The sequence below is a fragment of the Sardina pilchardus genome, chromosome 17 (assembly GCF_963854185.1).
Source record: "Sardina pilchardus chromosome 17, fSarPil1.1, whole genome shotgun sequence".
Classification (NCBI taxonomy): domain Eukaryota; kingdom Metazoa; phylum Chordata; class Actinopteri; order Clupeiformes; family Clupeidae; genus Sardina; species Sardina pilchardus.
Genome location: NC_085010.1, coordinates 8,431,219 through 8,438,883, shown reverse-complemented (window position 1 = coordinate 8,438,883; position 7,665 = coordinate 8,431,219). Strand labels below are relative to the sequence as shown.

The following is a 7,665-nucleotide window of genomic DNA, read 5'->3' as shown; positions in this document are numbered from 1 at the left end:
AGGCTATTACCAAGCTTTTAGGACGTAGACCATCGTTTATCGTTTATCTGATGAAAGTGAAATCAAAGGAAATCAGAAAAATAGAGAAACACAAATGAGTGGCATAATGGCATGCCATAATGGGCCTAGCCCATTATGATCTGAGGCTCTGAAGAACCATTTCCAAAGTGAAGAGCTTTCACCTGATGTAGCCTAACGGTTAAACACAGAGTGTTGACTCTCAATAGAACCATCCAGAGATTTGAAGACAATTTAAGCACGGAAAAACATTTAAGCACCTTTCTTTTTTAGAGTGTATGCCCATCTGACCAAATGACAGCCTTTCTGGTATAAAAACCGACGCCAGATCAGCAATGACCAAGCCAATCCGAATATGCGTCGCGCACGTCAGGCTACACCATCTGGCCAAAGTTATTAACTAAAGTGTATGGATCAAAACGTATGTGCCAATAATCAGCATGTGTCATTTGCGCAGATTGTGATACCATGCCTGAATCTGCACACTCTTTAAAAAGGGTTCTTGAGGTTCTTTATAGAACCGTGCAGGCTTTAAGGAACCCTTATAGGGGTTCCTTTGATGTAGCCTTCAAAATGGTTTAAAGAAGCATTTAGGGTTGTCATGCAACATAGGCTATTTAATATTCCACATAGCACCTTTTATTCTAAGCGTGTGACATAATATAGGGTTATTTTACTCAACAACAGCTTCGGTAGGAAGTGTAGGAGATGGTCGGTGTTGTGTAGCGTATAATGCCACGACATATGGTAAAATCATCTATCAACCATCTCTTCATTCATATCTTCATCTTGCATCTATCCATTTGTCCATCAAGCTATCTATACATTCATCCATGATCCATCCTTTTATTCCTAATTCATGTTTGGCTACTGCGCTTGCCCACATTTAGGGTACTTATCCCAGAAGCATACTGCGCTATCACACTAAATGGGAAAAATGTGTGGCGAGGCTTATGCTTTAAATCCATGGTCAGTTCGCGGGATGCAGAAGGTAATCTGTGGCCTGCGCGCGCGTGCTCGTTAAAGGCTCCGCGGATTAGGAGGGGCGCGGGAGCTCCAAACCATCTGTTGTCGACACCTCCCGTCACCTGCCCGCGCGCAGGACACCGCGGCGGCCACCAACGGCCGTGCACGAGCCAATATAGGCCATGGCGGCGGCGCGCACGAGGTCATCCACTTATCTCTGGTGATTGGGGATGAACTTCACGTGGGGCCGTTCGCTTTAACCACGAGCTCTAATTGACGTTGCATAACAATAACTGATGTCTCGATCTAGGTTATTGAGAGACAATGCAATGACTTGTGAATTAAAACGCGCATATGGAGGGGAAAAAAGTTTTTAATTTACAGATGTATAAGTTTGTGTCACGTGCAAACGTCCCATTAAGTGCGGATTTCATATCCTCAACTAGCCTAGGCTATATCCTCCATAACACTAATATGCCGTGGGTAATATTATTTCTTCTTTAAATCTGCATTACACAGTTTGTCCTCCCTCACTCTAAAAAGAATAGGGTCAGTAGCCTACCGGTTCTTTAAAGAGATGCCGTATAAGAACCTTTTTCAGTGCTTCAAAGAACCATCGAAGCAACAAGCCTGATGTAATGGCTCAACGGCTCAAATGGCTCAAATAACTCTTCATTGAACCATCCAGAGATTTAAAGAACCATTTAAGCACCTTTATATTTTTAGAGTGTATCCGCCAAGTGTTTATTGTAAGTGAGAAGGTGGGATATACCGGTGTATCGGGGCGTGTTCTGGCCGCTAGAGGACAGCGTTGACGCAGAGATTCGTTGTGATAAATCCAATTTCGTTGTTATTCACATCGCTAAAAATGTTTTCCATCATCACAAAATACGGAACCGGGTAAATATTCAGCAACAATAGTGTATGATCTGGCCTTTAATATACATATGATTACTGTTGAATTCTGACGAGTGTTAAATAGACCCATATTGATGTTGGAGTAAAGCTGTGTTTGGACTTCGATCTGTTCCGATCACGTCCGGCCCTTACACCCACACAATTGCACTTCGCAAGGTGGCGGACGTGATCATCATTCCAAAGAAATGACATTGATTCGGGTTATAATAAGGGTCCAAATAAACTTCTGAAAAAGTCAAACAATTGGACAACAGAACAAAAAAAACCAGTCTGTCTCAATAGTGCATGCGCTATGTATGAGTGTGCGTAAAATATTACTTCTTAGTAAAATGTTCGAACGGCCACTGACCATCCGAAATAACTGATACAGCCTAATCGTTGTATTAATAAGTAAACAAACGGCAAAGATAGATAAGTTACTCCATTTCAAGTAACAGAAGGCACCAAGTTGCATTTTAAACTAGGTGCAAGATGCATTCTCCGCCGTTGTTGTTACATTTCCAACACCCTTGGCATTTTTACACTGAAACGGAGTCTTCACCTCCAAATTGCAAACATTTAATATAAACTTCACACTTTCTAAATTGTCCTTAAGACATTCCTGGCAAATGCGTAAACTATGCTACATTGTGTAATCGGCTCTACTAGCCTACAGCAAATACGTGTTTACACGATACGAGCCAAAGGCCCTCTTGACTAGGGGGAGGAGGCTTCGGCATTCTATTTATAATTGGCCGAACAAATTTTGCAACTGCTGTAAAGGTCGATGAAGGAGTTGGCTTGAAAATAATCTGAAGATTTTTAGACATGCGCAGATGTAGGATGCCATATTGGAAGGAGGATTTGGCCCGAGCAGCTGAAAGAGACACGGCTCGCGCTGTCTTCAATCAAACGAAAAGAGCTCGCGAATAAAGACGTGGAAAAAACTTGATTGCGGTAAGATAAATGATCGCTTTTGGCTTCTTTGAGTTGATATGGAAGTGCTTAGCGTAGCGTTACTCAGTTCTCCGCGAAACGACCAACACGAAAGCTTTTTCCTGTGTAAAATATTTAACTGGTCGGAGGCTCGTTTCGCGGAATCAGAAATAGCGAAGCTTTCAGTGGGCAAGTTGTACAAAGTGTCATTATGTAGCGCGTGTAATTATGGCTTTTAGGCAACATCAGCAATGCATTAAATCTACTTTCGATTCCCTCGCTCGCGGTTTAACAACATTAATTTGCCGATTGGATGTGTGCAAATAGTTAACGCCAAAGTGTTTTCGGTTGACTGACATAAAATATGTATTTTTCAGGTCATTATGTTATGTCATTGAGAATTCGAATATCAGACTGTTGTCGATTCAAGTTCACAACCTGTCCAAGCCGTGTTGAATTCCCAATGGACACGGTGTTTTTCTTCCTGATAAACATGTGAACTTTACAAGATTCGATTTAAAAATGCCTTGTTTTTCGCTTAAACCAGAGTGTCTGTAGATGTTGAAGCCGATAGGCAGCCAGAATCGTCAGTGCACAGCGAACCGCGGTGATATGTCAAAGCCACTTTCAACATGGCGGTTAAGGTGTGTAAAACTGCACACAAAATCTTTGAATAGGGAAAAAATAAAACGATGCGGCATAACCATTCGATTTTAGTTTCGTTCGGTGCACATTGACGTGCTCTACTGAATTAAATTCGAAGCAAATGCGAGGCTTTGTCGTCCGAGTTTTTTTCCGCTACAATACTTTTAGGCTGTGCAAAGTACAGAGGCGGCGTACTGAATACGTAACGACCCAAGGAGGTCTGCACGCAGAGAACAGCGGCGATACCCGGCCACACACACACACACACACACACACACACAGACACACACACGCTCACACGCGCGCGCACGCACGCCCGCACGCCCGCACACACGACACACACACACACACACACACACACACACACACACACACACACACACACACACACACACACACCAAGCAGTTCCTCTTTCGGTTTTAACCCTCGTTGCAATTTTCACATAGGCTACTGCATTATTAATACGCGTAGAAAACGCACTGCTAATCGCCCTTTCATTTGTATAATCGCAAAGCTCTTGGAGAAGTAAATGTTTTCGATGACTGTAATATAACACGAGCTGTTTAATTCTCAACCGTCAGCTCGACGTGGAATTCTATAATGAAGTTGTTAATTGGTGGAACGTCGTTTATCCGTTTAATTAAAAGGGGTTTTTTTATCTTTATTTTTTGCTGATGGATGGCAAATCTGGTGTTGTGCCCGCGTGCGCGTGCATTATTGCAGGGAATTCTTTCCGGATTAAATGCAAATTGTCAGAGGAGGAGAAATATAAATGCACCGTGGGCTTGGGGGGGTTAGCGCTAAAGTAGCCATAGGAGTCAATAATACACAGACTCAAGTCAAAATGAATCCAGGGTCTCCTAGTCCGGCATATTTTTCCATTGTGGTATCGCGCTGACAGACTGTTTCACCATAAATATTCTGCGAATGAGAGGGAAACAGAGTTGCAGCCGAGCGCGCCGCTATTGGTCCACGGAAGGGTGTGTGCCGTTAACGACCGAATGATATTGAGGACGGGGCACTACGGGATAAAGACGAACTGATCCAATGGAGTGTCGGCTTTCTCGTCATCTGAATTAAATGGGACAAGTTGGGGAGGGAGGCAGGGAGAGGGAGAGGGAGAGAGAGAGAGAGAGAGGGATGGGGATACAGAGTCAAAACACACCGTGATAAATAGGTTAGGCACGTGGCTTACAGCTCAGTCGCGGGATGGGTAAGTGTGCTGGTAGAACTGCGCGTATGTGTATAGTGTGTTGTTTTCTCCAAGGTCAGCCCATGCCCCCCCACCCCCTCGATCCCCTCCCGTTCACCGACCGGGCAAGGGAAACGATAGAAGTTCACCCGCGGCGGGGGCGCGCGTGACACAGACCCGTTCCGTGAGTAATGCGATCGGCTGGGAGAGCAAGCGGATCGTTTGTCCTTGGGTCGGCGCGAGAAGGCATCGTGTGTCGGCAGCCTTTTTAAGCGGACCGCCGGTGCTTCGGGCGAATAGATTGCACAATTTAACGCAGGAACCCCCCCCCCGCACACACACGCAGTATGTTTTGAAAACACAGGCCTATAAAAGGCTTCCTCTATGAAGAAAACACCCGTTCCCAACATCCCGTCAGGTTTCCATAGAACTGTTACAACAACACCGCGGAATTCACCCTCCCCACCCCATGCTGCTGCTGTAGCAGTGGTGCTACATACAGTAATTCTACCTTAGCAACTCTGATCCAGGTAATGGTGGCTTCAGATAGAAGTGTCCTTTTGGGTCTGCAAACATCTCTCTGGATCTACATGTGTAAGCAGATGTTGAGAAGCTCTTCTTATACAGAAGCAAAGCTGTTAGATTGGGTCGAGTATTTTGATAACAGAGAAAGACGATTGCAACCTGTTGTTGTGGATTGGATCTGACAGTGATTATTATGGAAAAGAAAATTCAATTATTTTTTTGTATGTATTTGTTTGTGACAGTGTGGTTGTCCCTGACACAGAGAGAAGGGGTGTGTGTGTGTGTGTGTGTGTGTGTGTGTGGGGGGGGGGGGGGGTGGTAGGGAGAGAGAGAGAGAGAGAGAGAGAGAGAGAGAGAGATGTCCTCTGTTCTGTTCTGTGTGTTGTTAATGTCATGGAGCAGTATTCAGAGGAGAGTGAGCCCCTAATCACATGGTCTGTTGTTGTTGTGTTTTCCGAGAGTCTTGCTGGCAGCCAGGGGAACCTTGACGAAATCACAGAGGGTTGCTACGTAACAGAATGATGTCACAATGGAAATGACAGAGCGGTAGTGTGGGATGACATCAGCAATGTTGATATACTTGGATGACATCATTGTGATATGCCAATGAAAATGGAATTTGCCATTTTATGTGTGTAATCTCTATCAACCAAACAGACAGGCAGACAGGCAGACAGGCAGACAGGCAGACAGACAGACAGACACACACACACACACACACACACACACACACACACACACACAAACACACACACGCACAGACACAGTCGGCATAGCCCACAAAACAGGGTCGGATTAGATTAAAAAGGATTATTTAATGTGATTGACAAAGCTACAATGTCATAATAATAAAAAGAAAATCAGGGTTGAATTGTCTTCGTAAATCCTTTAATGCTCTTTTAGAACTTTAACAGCTTCTGGCTTTTGGATGGACAGACAGAGAGAGAGAGAGAGAGAGAGAGAGCACGTGAGCATTTAGCATCTAGTGCATGTGGATGGATGTGAGGCTAATCAATAGAGTCCTGGAAGTAAATCCTTGGCTTTGTTGTGGTCTGATCTCCGAGGCAGTATCAGAGTAATCCTTAAACCCAATCTGGGGGAGACGCAGAGAGGGGGAGAGAGAGCTGTGCATGTGTGCATACTCAGGGAGTAGGTACCCGAGAGAGAGAGAGAAAGAGAGAGGGAGAGAAAGAGAGAGAGGGGGAGAAGGAGAGAGAGAGAGAATTGTATGGGAGATGAGTGCGATTTGTGTGTTTTCATTTGTATGCCCTGGCAGTGAAATCCCACTCATCATTAACAACAAAGCACAGCAGAACTGACATCCAGAGAGAGAGAGAGAGAGAGAGAGAGAGAGAGAGAGAGAGAGAGAGAGAGAGAGAGAGAGAGAGAGAGAGAGAGAGAGAGAGAGAGAGGAGAGGGGGAGAGAGATATGAGAGGGAGGGAGAGAGAGAAGGGAGTGTGTATGTGTGTGTATGTGAGAGAGAAGGATGGAGGGAGAGAGAGAGAGGGAGAAGAGAGAGGGAGTAAGGGGAGAGAGTAAGAGGAGGGGGATACACAAAAAGAAGGGAGGGGGTTAGAGAGAGACCATGTGAGACAAATTAATGTGTTTTCAGCTCATTCCAGCACTCCAGTGTGTGTGTGTGTGTGTGTGTGTTTGTCTGTTATGTGTGTGTGTGTGTGTGTGTGTGTGTGCGCATGTTTGGGTGTTTGTCTGTCTGTGTGTGTGTGTGTGTGTGTGTGTGTGTGTGTCAGTGTGTTTGGGTGTGCATGTTTGGGTGTTTGTCTCTGTGTGTGTGGGTGTGTGTGTGTGTGTTTTAATGGGACGGTCATGATGTGGCAGGCAGCAGAAAGACAGAGAGACGCTCTCGGAGCGGAACAGAGCTAGTGTGCTAGCTAACATGGGTCTGTGACGTGCAGTGACGAGTCTGATCGGAAGAAGACGTGGATAAATCTCTCCATTAGCGCGCCTCCTCTCCTCTCGGGAGGCTTCCTGGGAACAATGAAATATGAATCGGACTTCCAGTGAGCCCATCCTTTCCCAGTAAGTAGGCCTTAACGCGGCTACACGTCTAAACTTTCCGGAAGAGATGAAGAGGCAGATTGCGAGCGGACTGAAAGAACAGGAATGATGGTTTATTGATCTGTCCAGTGTCAGAGAACTGTGTTGATGACCACAGAGACGTCCATAGCAGAGAGACTCAGACTCATGAGATTTATGCCTCGACTGTGTGTTTTGTGAAGGGTGTGTGTGTGTGTGTGTGTGTGTGTTTGTGTGTGATTCCTGTGATTTGAAACGATTCATGCCGCCAACTGTGTGTTTTGTGAAGGGTGTGTGTGTGTGTGTGTGTGTGTGTGTGTGTGTGTGTGTGTGTGTGTGATTCCTGTGATTTAAAACGATTCATGCCGCCAACTGTGTGTTTTGTGAAGGGTCTGTGTGTGTGTGTGTGTGTGTGTGTGTGTGTGATTCTTGTGATTTAAAACGATT

The 7,665-nt window shown here is 45.2% G+C and overlaps 1 protein-coding gene across 3 annotated transcripts in view; it reads left to right on the top strand.

The window, feature by feature from the left end:
* Nucleotides 1-2,712: 2,712 nt before the first annotated feature.
* sfmbt2 (Scm like with four mbt domains 2) overlaps nucleotides 2,713-7,665 on the top strand; it is a 57,272-nt gene continuing 52,319 nt past the window's right edge. For all 3 annotated transcript variants that reach the window (XM_062518763.1, XM_062518762.1, XM_062518761.1), the window contains exon 1: nucleotides 2,713-2,838. The gene's annotated coding sequence lies outside the window, so the exon portion shown is untranslated. The remainder of the gene's footprint in view (nucleotides 2,839-7,665) is intronic.